Source organism: Bos mutus, chromosome 2, assembly GCF_027580195.1.
Source record: "Bos mutus isolate GX-2022 chromosome 2, NWIPB_WYAK_1.1, whole genome shotgun sequence".
Lineage (NCBI taxonomy): Eukaryota > Metazoa > Chordata > Mammalia > Artiodactyla > Bovidae > Bos > Bos mutus.
In genome coordinates, this window is record NC_091618.1 from 88,079,807 (window position 1) to 88,095,614 (window position 15,808).

At 37.5% G+C, this 15,808-nt stretch overlaps 1 protein-coding gene across 10 annotated transcripts in view; it reads left to right on the plus strand.

Moving 5' to 3' along the window:
- Positions 1-15,808, plus strand: part of MBD5 (methyl-CpG binding domain protein 5) — a 491,337-nt gene that overhangs the window by 399,411 nt on the left and 76,118 nt on the right. The window lies entirely within an intron of this gene.

The following is a 15,808-nucleotide window of genomic DNA, read 5'->3' on the forward strand; positions in this document are numbered from 1 at the left end:
AAGTATTGTAAAATTCTCATTATCTGAATTACTGGTTCAGTTTGACCCAAGTACTCACACACATCTATAGCTGAACAAATGAACAAGATTAAAAACAGTAACATCTCACAACATGCATTTTGACAACGTATAATTTCACTTTTAATTTTTAATGACAAGTCTTTGTTTTTTGTGAGATTAATGAAGAGTTGGTAATATGAAATTTCCCAGTGGCTTTCTGGCATTTTATGTGTATGTGTGTTTATTTATATACTTATATGTATGGTCATATATATATGAAGTAGATTGAGGCTTCCAAATTTTTTTCTAGGAAAATAGAATTTATATAGTCGTGAGCTGTTGTGATGTCTGATAAAAAACAAGATTGAAAATATGAAATAGTATGGGATTTTATCTATCATTCAGCACTAATTTTATAATACAGTTAAATCTAAGTACTTGTATTACAACATCCTGCCTTTTTTTTTTTTTTTTCCAAAATGACAATGTCTATTGGGAAAAAAAAAAATTGGGGTAGGGGAAGAGTTCCTTAGGGCCCAGTAATTAGGACTCAGCACTTTCACAGCCATGGCCCAGGTTTGATCCCTGGTCAGGGAACTGAGATCCTATCAGCCATGCAATGCAGCAAAAAAAAAAAGAAAGAAAGAAAAGATATTGTCTATTGAACTGTTCACACTTAAAATATACAAATTATTGCTACAGTTGTCTTTTGAAGTGTTCATGCCTGAAACATTAGAATTATCATTGCAGCCACATCTTTGGATTTAATTATTGTTTATTACTAGTAAGAAATGATCTGATAATTTAAATTTGAAATTTACTCGAAGCTTTCATGATTATTTTTTTTATAATCTAGGAAAATTCCTTTTATTTGTCTCTTTTGTTTTTATTGTAAAAATTCATAGGTATGTTTTATTGTTGCCTGATGTGTTTAATTGATGGCGTATATGTCAATATCTACTTTCTAATTCAAATCTGAATATCTTTCTGACCAAAAAATGATCAATAAATAATATTACTGCTCAAGTATGAACTAGAATTAATAAAGGCTCCTAAAAGTTATATAGCTTATTCCAGTAACTGTGACTCTCTAGGTCAATAGAAACTAGTTTATTAGTTTACAGGTTAATCTGGGCCATCAATATCCTTCTTGAAAACTATAAAAATAAAGATATTAAAACATATCCCAATTGAAGTTTAGAAACAGAAAGCTTCAATAAAGTCTTCAAACAGTACCCATAGTTAGAACTAAAAACATCTTTTATCTTTTTATTCTGCATCTTTGCCTCTGTATCAGGTTGCCATGGAAATTTTTTCATTAACATTAGATTGATTTTTCCAGAAATAAAATTGCTCGCATCATCTCATCTCCTAATATTCCTAAAGCCTCCTAAGCCAACTTTAGTGTTTTAACCTCTTAAGTTGCTCCAGATTCCCAGCATTTCTGCCATGCTGAGTGTTCCTGAAACTCACATGTAACACACTCTGTGTTCAGTGTTAGTATCAAGGTTACTGCCATGTTTTCACTCTTAGTCCAAAAAAGAATTTTAAATACCTTAAGTCATCAAGGAAAAACATTGAATTATAAGCTGAAGAATTCCAAGGACATTTATATAACAAAAATAAAATCAAATGATTTTATAAAGGCTTATACTTAATATCCTAGGTTTTTTGCTATATTAAAATCCAAGTTAATAGGCAGTAAAAACAGTATTTGATTTGAGTAATTGGACTGTATACACCTCTGTATGTTAAAATTCATACCTGATTCAGTTCTGGAAAGTAGAACTTCAGCTTTTGTAGAGTGCCACAAATAAGCATAATTTTGTCCTACATACTTGATTGCTTCATGCCTGCTGAGTGAAGCTCCCAAGTGGTTTCCAAAAGTTATTCCTCAGGTTTTGAGGGAGCATACCTTGTGTTACTTGTTTTTGAGCACCTAGATATACAGTAGGTACTCAGTACATGTTTCTTTGAACTAACATGTAATTTTAGTCTCTGAAGATAACATACTAAAGCCACCCAAGGAAGAAAGGTTGAAAATTCATGGCATTTGACATGGAAAGGAACCTAGTTTTACCATCAATAGAACCAAAAAGTACTATATCTTTATGTATGATTTTAAATGTAGCTTAAATTTTTATTTTTTTTAAGGAACATTCTTTTAAAGAAAAAGAAATACAGTTTTTTAAAATTCTACATCCTTTTTTCAAGGCCAGATGTTATTCTAAGATTCAGCAAACATAGCATGACTCTGTAATATTGCTTGCACAGTTTCTCACGCTTTTACACATTGTTCTTACAGTCTGATGGTGCTTTCCAGACCTCACTTCAAATAGCAGTTATTAGTTAAGTGACCTTTTAAAGTTAGGAGAAGGATACCTAACTTTGGAGCCTCGCTTTCTTTATCTGTATAATGGAACCCATAATACTTACCCTGGCATTGTCAGAATTAAATGAATCATTAAAGTGGCTTTCATTGCCTGGTAGATGCTGGATGTCTTTTAAATAGTAGTACGTTAATCACCCTCCAATGCCTAGGAAAATTCATAGGAATTTGATTTTTTTTTTTTTTTCCCTGCCTTAAGCAAGTCTGTGCATCACAGCCAGCTGAAGGTCTGGTTTCTTTCAGTTGGACTGTGGTATTTTAAATCTTTAGTCTTGTGCTGGGAATGTTCATTGTTAATGGTTTGTCTTTGATTCTTGCCTTTTCAGTGAACAGCATTCTGTCCTGTTGATCTCTCCATAGCAGTACATTAGTGATCCCTATTCTAAATATTTTCACTTTTACAATCTCAACTCACTTAATATTATGTCTTAGAAATTTTTCCATATCACTGCAAGACCACCTCTCTTAAATGTTATATTATCTTCTATATCATGAATTTTATTTACCCATTCCCTACTTATTAGGCATTTAGGTTGTTTTGTATTTTTCACTCTAATGATCAGTGCTGGTGAATATCATCTTACATAACTTTTTGTGCTCATATTTGATTATTTTTTCAGGCATGATGAAGAAGAGGAGTTGCTATTTCAAAGGATATGTACATCTTAAGTTTGTATTGATGCTATATGTTACCTTCCTAAAAGGAGGTAACAGTTGGTCCTTCTAGCAGTAGTTTAACATTAGCTGTTTTCCCATAATCTTGAGGAAACTTGCTATTGCCAGTCTTTTAAAAATGTGCATCTTACATGTGAAAAGTGGTACTTCTTTATTGCTTTATCTTGCATTTTCTGATTACTGCTAAGATTGAGCATCTTAAGCTCACAGGTCTTTCACATGTCCTCTTCTCAGTCTATCTGTATTTATGGTCAGTTTTTCTTTTAGGCTTTTTATCTTTTTATTGCTTTGTGGAAGTTCTTTATGGATTCTAGATACTAATGCTTTAGACTGTTATTTATGTTGCAGATATTTTCCCCAGGCCATCAATTGTCTTTTCAGTTTTTTGGTGATCCTTTTGCTGAACAGAAGTTTTAAATTTTGATGTAGTCAAATTTAACAGTCTTTTGCATTGTGGCATTTGCTTTTTGTATCTTCTTTAGAAGATTTTCATAAATATGGTACAGATACACGTATTAATTTATATTATATTACTGCATTTATATTTTAATTTGATTTAGTTTTTGTTTTGACTTAAGTCTTGAATCATCTGAAATGCATTTTTGTGAATCACATGAGTTATAAAAGTAAATCATCTTTTCCCCCAAGAATATAGTTGTCCCAGCCCATATATTGAATTGGCCATCCTTTCCCTACTGATTATAAAATGCCACCACAAAAAACAAAAATGCCACCTCTGTCATTAATTTAATTTGCATATCTATACAAAAAAAGATCTTCACGACCCAGATAATCACGATGGTGTGATCACTGACCTAGAGCCAGACATCCTGGAATGTGAAGTCAAGTGGGCCTTAGAAAGCATCACTAAGAACAAAGCTAGTGGAGGTGATGGAATTCCAGTTGAGCTCTTTCAAATCCTGAAAGATGATGCTGTGAAAGTACTGCACTCAATATGCCAGCAAATTTGGAAAACTCAGCAGTGGCCACAGGACTGGAAAAGGTTAGTTTTTATTCCAATCCCAAAGAAAGGTAATGCCAAAGAATGCTCAAACTACCACACAATTGCACTCATCTCACACACTAGTAAAGTAATGCTCAAAATTCTCCAAGCCAGGCTTCAGCAATACGTGAACCCTGAACTTCCTGATGTTCAAGCTGGTTTTAGAAAAGGCAGAGGAACCAGAGATCAAATTGCCAACATCCGCTGGACCATCAAAAAAGCAAGAGAGTTCCAGAAAAACATCTACTTCTGTTTTATTGACTATGCCAAAGCCTTTGACTGTGTGGATCACAATAAACTGTGGAAAATTCTGAAAGGGATGGGAATACCAGACCACCTGACCTGCCTCTTGAGAAATCTGTATGCAGGTCAGGAAGCAACAGCTAGAACTGGACGTGAAACAACAGACTGGTTCCAAATAGGAAAAGGAGTGTGTCAAGGCTGTATATTGTCACCCTGCTTATTTAACTTCTATACAGAGTACATCATGAGAAACGCTGGGCTGGAAGAAGCACAAGCTGGAATCAAGATTGCCGGGAGAAATATCAATAACCTCAGATATGCAGATGACACCACCCTTATGGCAGAAAGTGAAGAGGAACTCAAAAGCCTCTTGATGAAAGTGAAAGTGCAGAGTGAAAAAGTTGGCTTAAAGCTCAACATTCACAAAACGAAGATCATGGCATCCGATCCCATCACTTCATGGCAAATAGATGGGGAAACAGTGGAAACAGTGTCAGACTTTATTTTGGGGGGCTCCAAAATCACTGCAGATGGTGACTGCAGCCATGAAATTAAAAGACGCTTACTCCTTGGAAGGAAAGTTATGACCAACCTAGATAGCATATTGAAAAGCAGAGACATTACTTTGCCAGCAAAGGTCCGTCTAGTCAAGGCTATGGTTTTTGCAGTGGTCATGTATGGATGTGAGAGTTGGACTGTGAAGAAGGATGAGCGCTGAAGAATTGATGCTTTTGAACTGTGGTGTTGGAGAAGACTCTTGAGAGTCCCTTGGACTGCAAGGAAATACAACCAGTCCATTCTGAAGGAGATCAGCCCTGGGATTTCTTTGGAAGGAATGATGCTGAAGCTGAAACTCCAGTACTTTGGCCACCTCATGTGAAGAGTTGACTCATTGGAAAAGACTCTGATGCTGGGAGGGATTGGGGGCAGGAGGAGAAGGGGACAACAGAGGATGAGATGGCTGGATGGCATCACTGACTCGATGGACGTGAGTCTGGGTGAACTCCGGGTGTTGGTGATGGACAGGGAGGCCTGGCGTGCTGCGATTCATGGAGTCACAAAGAGTCGGACACGACTGAGCGACTCAACTGACTGAACTGACTGATGGGGTTTTTGGTGGCCAGTCTCTTCTATTATAAAGACTTCCCTGGTTGCTCAGACAGTAAATAAAAATGCCACCTTTATCATCAACTGAATTTGCATATCTATGGGGTTTTTGGTGGCCAGTCTCTTCTATTATACTACTTGCCTATTCTAACACCAATACTACAGCTAATTAATATATTTAACTGATAGAGCATTTATCCCCTTTCTTGATTTTGTGTTCTTGTTTTGTCTTGTTCCTGTTTTATACCCTGGTACCTTCTAAATTGCACTCATCTCCCATCCTAGTAAGGTCATGCTTAAAATCTTGCAAGCTAGGCTTCAGCATTATGTGAACCAAGAGCTTCCAAATGTCCAAGCTAAGTTTAGAAAAGGAAGAGGAACTAGAGATCAAATTGCCAACATTCGCTGGACTATAGACAGAGCAAGGGAATTTCAGAAAAGCATCTATCTCTGTTTCATCAACTACACTAAAGCCTTTAACTGTGTGGATCATGGCAAACTGTGGAAAGCTCTTAGAGAGATGGAATACTAAACCATCTTACCTGTTTCCTGAGAAACTTGTATGCAGGTCAAGAAGCAACAGTTAGAACCCTGTATGGAACAACTGATTGGTTCAAGGTCAAGAAAGGAGTAGGACAGGGCTGTCTGCTGCCACGTTGTTTGCTTAACAGGGTGAGCACATCATGAGAAATGCCGGGCTGGACTCAAGATAGGCAGGAATCAAGAAAAGCAGGAATCAAGATAGGCAGGAGAAATATCAACAACCTCAGATATATAAATCATACCACTCTAATGGCAGAAAATGAAGAGAAAATAAAGAGCCTCTTGATAAGGGTGAAGGAGGAGAGTGAAAAAGCTGGCTTAAGACTGAAGACTGAAAAAACTAAGATCATGCCATCTGACCCTATTACTGCAAGGCAAATAGAAGGGGAAAGGTGGAAGTAGTGACAGATTTCCTCTTCTTGGGCTCCAGAATCACTGCAAATGGTGACTGCAGCTATGAAATCAGAAGACAGTTGCTTCTTGGCAGGAAAGAGATGACAAACCTAGGCAGTGCATTGAAAAGCAGAGACATTACTCTGCCAACAAAGATCTGTATAGTCAAGTGGTTATGTATGGTTGTGAGAGCTGTACTGTAAAGAAAGCAGAATGCCAAAAACTTGATGCCTTTGAACTGTGTTGCTTGAGAAGACTCCTAAAAGTCCCTTGGACAGCAAGATCAAACCAGTCAATCTTAAGGAAGATCAATCCTGAATATTCACTCGAAGGACTGATACTGAAGCTGAAGCGCCAGTATTTTGGTCATCTGATGTGAACACACGACTCATTGGAAAAGTCCCTGATGCTGGGAAAGATTGAGAGTGGAAGAAGAGGGTGTCAAAGAATGAGATGGCTGGACAGCATCATCAATGCAATGAACATGAACTTGGACAAACTCCGGGAGATGGTAAGGGACAGGGAGGCAAGCTGCAATCCGTGGGGTCACAAAGAGTCAGACAAGACTGGGCAACTGAACAACAACAACTACCTTCTAAATCCTTTCATCTTTGGTTCTAATAATTTTCCAGTTTGGGTTCGCTAGGAAAATGATCATGTTGTCTTTACTTTTATTAATCATACCTCATTTGTCTGACTAAATATTCAAGACCAGGCCAATTCCATATAAACACCTAGGAAAGGACACATTTTTATCAACTGCTCCAGGAGGTTTTTTCCTTCTCTACCTATCCCTGTCTCAAATTAATCCTCCATTCGTGCAAGATGAACTGTTCGAGTTTTCTTTCTTTCTTCCTCTTTTTTTTTTTTTTGTATAAACAATTCTTTAAGTTTGTTATTCCAACCAAGATGTGAGGCTCGGGTGGTTAGCAAGGTAGAAAAGAGATTCAAAAGTAAAATAGCCCATTATATTAACTTTCTCTGACCTGAAATGGAAGTTTTCTTTCTTCTTCATTTGTTTGAGCATTTGATCACTTTGCCTTATAATTTTTTTAAAGTCTATGTTTTGTCTTCCCGGCATTTTAACTTCTTCAGGTTAGACTATTTCTCCTGCCTCTCGTATACTCACAGTTCCTTTCCTTGCCCTCTGATACCTGTACTGCATGTTCTTTAACTTCGTGTGTGTGTGCTTGGTTGTGTCCAGCTCTTTGCAGCCCCCTGGACTGTGGCCCACCAGGCTTCTCTGTCCATGGGATTTCCCAGGCAAAAGTATAGGAGTGGATTGCCATTTCCTTCTCCAGAGGCTCTTTCTGACCCAGGAATGGAACCCGTGTCTCTTGTGTCTCCTGCACTGGCAGGCAGATTCTTTACTGTGGCACTACCTGGGAAGCTCCTTTAACTTCATATAAACTGTTATTCCAGCTTAGATTCTATGTTCCATATTTTAGTAACACATTTGGCATATCTCAGACTTCATTGCCCCTCTGTCTTTTACTCACCCCTCTTCAAAACCATGGTCCTATTTTATTTTTGTTTGTGATTTTCTTACATTTTTTTTTAAACTTATTAACTTGAGATTATTTCAAACTTACCAAGAAGCTGCAGTAGGGCAAAGAAATCTATTCGCACAAATTCAGCAATTAACATTTTGCCATATTTACTATATCATTCTCTCTTGCCCCACTGTATGTGAGTGTTTGTGTATGTTTTTTAGAATAGCTTGCTAGTAAATTGCAGAAATCATATAATCTGTTTTTTTTTTTCTATGCTTATATACTCAATAAATCAGAGGTCTGGTTCCGTCCATACTGCTGTCTTGTCTGATAACTCATGTTCTGGTGAATAAGGTCACATTTTGGATTCTGCCTTAAATTTATGATTGTTGAACTCAAATTGGCTTTCACCGCTACCTATATAAAGGTGACTCTTTTTTAAATTTATGAACACAGGCATGTTTGGGGATATCATATTCTTGTGATGTTCTATGGAAATTTTATCAGATGATACATTGTGTGTGATTTCAGTTGTTTAGAGCCGTTGAGCTTTTTTTATGGCCAGCTATTTTTATTTATTTACCAAATATTTACATAGTGCTTACTATGTGCTGGACACTAAGTACTTTACAAATCCTTACTTATTCAATTTGTTCAGCACTGTGTGGTAGAGCGTATGGGGTTGCACAGAGTCGGACACCACTGAAGCGACTTAGCAGCAGCAGCGTGGTAGGTATTAGTATTACCTTCATTTTGCACTTGAGAAAATTGAAGAACAGACATGTAACTTACCCTAAGTCATACACCAAGTACTGAGCCAAAATTTTAATATCAGCAGTCTGGTTACGGAATTGGTGCTCTTAATCATGATTTCTAGGGTTTTCCTTGCAAGATTCTGCTCTTTTCCATCTTATTCAACCTCATTTTTTAAGAGGCTGGTATTAAAAGCTATGCTTTCAACTTAATTTACATGGAAATATTCTTTCTCTTTTTTTATTTATATTTCATTTGCTTACAAAACATTTTATTAAATGCCTAAATACCACCAGCAAATGTTACTGACTCAGACAGCTTTGAAAACAACACAACTGATAGTCAACAGCATATGATTCAAGTGATAAGAGCACAAATAAACATTTGTCTGTTTTCAAATGGAAATGCTGTTTTGATTAATTCAGTGATTTGTTTATGTGGAGGTCAGTTAAGAGACTTTCCTCTGTAGTTGAAATCAGGCTATGTTCTTCAAGTAAATAAAAACAAAATCACTGAAAAGTTATTTTCCATCTGACAGATGTCACTATCAGTGAATTACTACATAGGAATGAAATTGCATTTATAAATTAAGAAACTTGTACACCAGCAAAGCTGATGTTAGAAATGTCATGGATCTCTGATACAAAAACTGTTTTCAGCTTTATGTGCATAGAGATTCATCCAATACTAGGAAGACTGACATGTTTTTTAATTTGTTTATTTCTGGCTGTGCTGGGTCTTTGTTGCTGTGTGCAGCTTTCTCTAGTTGGCGCAGAGTGGGAGCTGCTCTCTAGTTGTGGAGTGCGGGCTCCAGGAAGTGCCAGCATTAATAGTTGCCCCACACGGACTCAGTAGTTGTGACACACAGGCTTATTTGCCTCACGGCAGCAGGAATCTTCCCAGACCAAGGATCAAACCAGTGTCCCTTGCATTGCAAGGCAGATTCTTAACCACTGAACCACCAGGGAAGCCCTGACATGTTTTTTAAAGCTGTATTTCTGATACTCCCTAGCACAAGTTCTCCACTTCAATTCAGTCAACTCTGTTCCATGAGTATCTTCTCTTGGTAAACATAGATACATTGAGTTGAAGACATTGAAGTCATCTTTATAGTCTTTCTTGCTTTTCTAGCTTATATAGAAATGACAGCATTAGAAGGATCAGAAGAACATCTAACTCGGAGGAGGTTCTGCAGAGTTTCCCAATGTCAGACACAAATTTAAATTTTAAAATTATATGAAGTATTTTAACACTGTCATAAAAACAGCATGCCCACTCAGATGTATACCAAATTATAACACATAAACACATCATGAAACAAAAACTGTGCTGCTTGTTTATATTTTATGAACTGCTAACTAAAGCCTTACCTCCAATTTCCATGTAGATATTTAGACTTCTTAAGAGTATTGTTTTTAAGTTTTTAGCTGGCCTTTAAAAAAAATTGAGTCCATTGTTATATGTGTGCTTAGTTGTTCGGTTATGTCCAACTCTTTGCAGCCCCACAGACTGTAGCCTGCCAGGCTGCTCTGTTCATGGAATTCACCAGGCAAGAATACTGGAGTGGGTAACCATTCCCTTCTCCTGGGGATCTTCCAGACCCAGGGATTGAACCTGGGTCTCCTAACTGCAGGCAGATTCTTTATGGTCTGAGCCACCAGGGAAGCCCACCATTGTTATATATCCAAATCAAATTATGCAAGCAAGAGAATAGCTACAGTGTATGTATGCTCCATTAAAAAAATACAAATACGATTTAGAGTCATCTTTCTACCATATATCCTTATCACTCCTTTACAGTTCTGCAGTGGCAAATCAGTGTGACAATATTATACTAAAGTAAGTCCTCTTGCTTAATTTAAGTTTTGGATGGTTCTTGCCCATATTTTGTATTCATGACCAGAAATGTGAGTAAAGATTAGATAAGTCATTCAGTAGTGGAAACGAGATTTTCTTTACCTCCCTTCAAGCTTCTAGACCATTTTGACTGCAACAATCTTAAATACTGCCAAAGCCAAATTTGCTATTTTTTTAAAGTTGCCGTTTATAATAGCTTTTCTGTGATAATCACAATTGTCTCAATATTATAAAGCTAATAAATAATACTATAATAATAAAGACCATATTATAGTCTTTATTTATATAATGGAGGTTCCATTTAGATTTTTATTAGACAAAAGAGAGCTAAATAATTTGAAAACAACTGATCTAGTTCAGCCCATTAATCTTAACAAATTGAAAAATTAAAGCATATGCAGATGACACCACCCTTATGGCAGAAAGTGAAGAGGAACTCAAAAGCCTCTTGATGAAAGTGAAAGTGCAGAGTGAAAAAGTTGGCTTAAAGCTCAACATTCACAAAACGAAGATCATGGCATCCGGTCCCATCACTTCATGGAAAATAGATGTGGAAACAGTGGCAGACTTTATTTTTTGGGGCTCCAAAATCACTGCAGATGGTGACTGCAGCGATGAGATTAAAAGATGCTTACTCCTTGGAAGGAAAGTTATGACCAACCTAGATAGCATATTGAAAAGCAGAGACATTACTTTGCCAACAAAGGTCCGTCTAGTCAAGGCTATGGTTTTTGCAGTGGTCATGTATGGATGTGAGAGTTGGACTGTGAAGAAGGCTGAGTACCGAAGAATTGATGCTTTTGAACTGTGGTGTTGGAGAAGACTCTTGAGAGTCCCTTGGACTGCAAGGAGATCCAACCAGTCCATTCTGAAGGAGATCAGCCCTGGGATTTCTTTGGAAGGAATGATGCTAAAGCTGAAACTCCAGTACTTTGGCCACCTCATGCGAAGAGTTGACTCATTGGAAAAGACTCTGATGCTGGGAGGGATTGGGGGCAGGAGGAGAAGGGGATGACAGAGGATGAAATGGCTGGATGGCATCACTGACTCGATGGACGTGAGTCTGAGTGAACTTCAGGAGTTGGTGATGGACAGGGAGGCCTAGCGTGCTGCGATTCATAGGGTCACAAAGAGTCGGGTACAACTGAGCGACTGAACTGAACTGAACTATATGTCTTGCTCAGTTATACAGCTAGAAAATTGTGGATACTAAACTTCCTGTTAGTTCATTGTTCTTTGTAGTATTTCTTATCTCTGAGTTCCTATAGTACATTTAGTTTATACCATGCCATTTAGCATTTATTGCCATGGTTTGTATACAGGCATTCATTTATTTATTCAATAAGTAATAATCTGTTTGCCAGGTTCTTCTAGTCAATGAAGATAGTCCCTGAACCCAGAAGTTGAGCTGAAAATAAGAAAAGTAGATTCTATTCAGCCCTCATTTGATTTTGGTTAAATAACCAGCTTGTGTATCACTGAGTGATATTATCATATCATTGAGAACTTTTCTTTATTTATGGTTATATTGTGGGGGAGTAAAAAAGTTCTCTAGGTGAGAAAAATGAAAAAGTCAACTCAAAGCGTACTATTTTTTATAACAAGTACCTGATAATGTCAGTATGTAAAAGAATATGGGGAGTACTGTTACATAAAAACAGCACTGTAGAAAGATAGTAATTCTTAAGCGGAACTGGAAGAGCCATAATGGAGGAGTTCTATTCTTAAAGAAGTTTGCTTTAAAAAAGTAGGGGGAAATCTTTCTTTGCACAGGGAACAACAGGTTCATAGGCAGAGTTCTGAACAGTTCTGGCATTTCCAAGAAAGATTAATGCAGCAGAATACTAGGAGGTCTTGAGAAGTGTAGTGTATAAGCATTTTTAGGCATCATTTATATGCTTAAACAGCGAAAGTAATGAAATGTGACTTTTTATCCTGTATCCCAAGTATTCCTCATACTTCTACCTGTTTATATTCCTAAGTTCTTTAAAAACACTGCTTCCCCATCTCATGGTGACAAGTGCAGTACCAGAATGACAAGGGCTCTGTATACCCTTACTGATTAATTACACTCATCATTCACTCAATCAATACTTTTTGCTCCAGCATGTATAAGATTTTATACTTTGTGCTAATAAGAAGTAAAAAAAAAAAAAATAGTGATACAAAACCAGAGTTCAAGGAGCTATTGAACCCAAAGCAAAAATTAGTCTGGGATAAACCATAATGGACAGGAAAAAGTCAGTTTTCATTCCAATCCCAAAGAAAGGCAATGCCAGAGAATGTGTAAACTACCACACAATTGCACTCATCTCACATGCTAGCAGAGTAATGGTCAAAATTCTCCAAGCCAGGCTTCAACAATATGCTAACTGGAAGCTGAATTTAGAAAAAGCAGAGGAACCAGAGATCAAATTGCCAGCATCCACTGGATCATTGAAAAAGCAAGAGTTTCAGATAAACATCTACTTTTCCTTTATTGACTATGTCAAAGCCTTTGACTGTGTGGATTACGACAAACTCTGGAAAATTCTTAAAGAGTTGGGAATACCAGACCATTTGACCTACCTCCTGAGAAATCTGTATGCAGGTAAAGAAGCAACAGTTAGAACTGGACATGGAACAACAGACTGGTTCCAAATCAGGAAAGGAGTATGTCAAGGCTGTATATTGTCATCCTGCTTATTTAACTTCTATGCAGAGTACATCATGCGAAATGCCAGGCAGGATGAAGCACAAGCTGGAATCAAGATTGCCGGGAGAAATATCAATAACCTCAGATACGCAGATGACACCATCCTTATGGCAGAAAGCGAAGAAGAACTAAAGAGCCTCTTGATGAAAGTGAAAGAGGAGAGTGAAAAAGTTGGCGTAAAACTCAGCATTCAGAAAACTAAGATCATGGCATCTGGTCCCATCACTTCATGGCAAATAGATGGGGAAACAGTGGAAACAGAGACTTTATTTTGGGGGGCTCTAAAATCACTGCAGATGGTGACTGCAGCCATGGAATTAAAAGACGCTTGCTCCTTGGAAGAAAAGCTATGACCAACCTAGACAGCATATTAAAAAGCAGAGATACTACTTTACCAACAAAGGTCCATCTAGTCAAAGCTATGATTTTTCCAGTAATCACGTATGATTATGAGAGTTAGACTATAAAGAAAGTTGAGTGCCGAAAAATTGATGCTTTTGAACTGTGGTGTTGGAGAAGACTCTTGAGAGTCCCTTGGACCGCAAGGAGATCCAACCTGTCAATTCTAAAGGAAATCAGTCCTGAATATTCATTGTAAGGACTGATACTGAAGCTGAAACTGCAATACTTTGGCCACCTTATGCAAAGAACCGACTCATTGGAAAAGACCCTGATGCTGGGAAAGATTGAAGGCCGGAGGAGAAGGGGACGATAGAGGATGTGGTTGGATGGCATCACTGGCGCAATGGACATGAGTTTGAGTAGGCTGTGGTAGTTGGTGATGGACCGGGAAGCGCAAAGAGTTGGACACGACCGAGTAACTGAACTGAAACCATAATGGAAAAGAATATTCAGAAAAAGAATGTATATATGTGTAAAACTGAGTCACTTTGCTGTATAGCAGAGATTGGCACAACATGGTAAATCAACTATACTTCAATTTTTCATTTTAATTAGCAAGGGTTTTTGTCTATTATGTGTGCTAAGTCTCTTCAGTCATGTCCGACTTTGTGCAGCCCCATGGAATGCAGTCTTCCAGGCTCATCTGTCTGTGGGATTCTCCAGGCAAGAATAGTGGAGTGGGTTGCCATTTCCTCCTCCAGGGAATCTTCCCAACCCAGGAATCAAACCCATGTCTCCTATGTCTCTTGCACTGGCAGGTGGGTTCTTTACCGCTAGGGCCACCTAGAAAATCCTTTGCCTGTTTTGGTGACTAATATATCCATATGTTCACAAAGCTTACTCTCTCATCAGAGGAGACAAATGATAATAGGATAGATTGTAAAATATGTAGCATGTTATTCATAGTGATAAATACTAAGAAGAAAAAATAAAGTTAGGAAAGAGGGGAAATTAATTACTGGAGAGGAAAAGGGAAGATAAAATTATTTAATTTCTCTTGCCTTGATTTTCTCAGCTCTAAAAAAGAAAAAATAGTGGTGGTTACTTATAAGGTTGTGACAAAGATTAAATGAGCTGATATGTGTATTTATAAAGTCCCAGATGATAGAATATCGGCCAATATTATTTATACATTTGTTTAAAACAACTTTAGCACAGTAGTCATCTTATTTTCATCACTTATGGACTTCTTTTATTAAAGGATATAGTTACAGTTTTGAGCTACTTTATCTACAGAATAAGACTCCCTCATCCATATCTTGCTTCTTTTAGCTTCTACTTCCAATACAGTCACAGCTAATCACTTTCTTAGAGGCAAATCATCATTCTTTCATAGTGTTTCTTCTGCAGAACAATATTTGCTTATCTAGATGTCAGGTCATTTTCTATTTAAGTCATCGAGCAGGCATCCAGATGTTCCTGTGGAAAATATTCATTAATGCCTCATCACTTACATCTCAAGGTTAATAGGTCCAAGAAAATGAGACCTTTATGCTTGCTTTCCAGCTAAAAATGAGTAGAATATTGGAATTGTTATTACCAAACAAATATAAAATCTTCAATATTAATCTTTTCACACTAAGATCATTTTCACAGATTAGCTAAAGTTTCAGGTCTCCCAGTAACCTTTCTTTGCCTGCGTAACCTCTGTGCATCCTTAAATGTATCCTGCCTCCTCCTTTCCCTGAAAACTAGACTTGCCCTTTGTGTTCCTTTAGCACTCCATACCTAGCCCTATCACAACCAGTATTACTCAGTCCTGAAGTTACCTGTTTACCTAACCTGCCCAATCCCTGTGCCCACCTCTCAGGCAGTAAGCTCCTTAGGCTGGGATGGGTGGTGGACACCGGGGAAACTAGGTTCTCTTTGTGTCTGTGTCCCGAGTATCTATTACAGGGCTTTACATGTAGTTGATTATCGATAAATACTTAAAACACTAAGTGTAATGCCTGGAGTACTTTTAACATATCAAGATTATAGAAACTTAGTTATTTAACCTTGGTCCCACATCCCTTAATTGTTTCTTTATCTCTCTTGGCTGCTTTCTGAGGAATAGCATTGCTCAAGCATGCTGCTACCCCTGTCCTACATTGTCCCCTGTCCTTCTTTGGCCTAAAATTAAAAAGAAAAAGGAGGCCAGATATTTGGAAAGATCCCAAAATTAGAGGAATACCCTGTGGGGTAATTATGGTCCAGGATGTGACCCCTACTCTTCCAATTGAGAAACATTGATTTTGCCATTCCTCTCAAGGTGA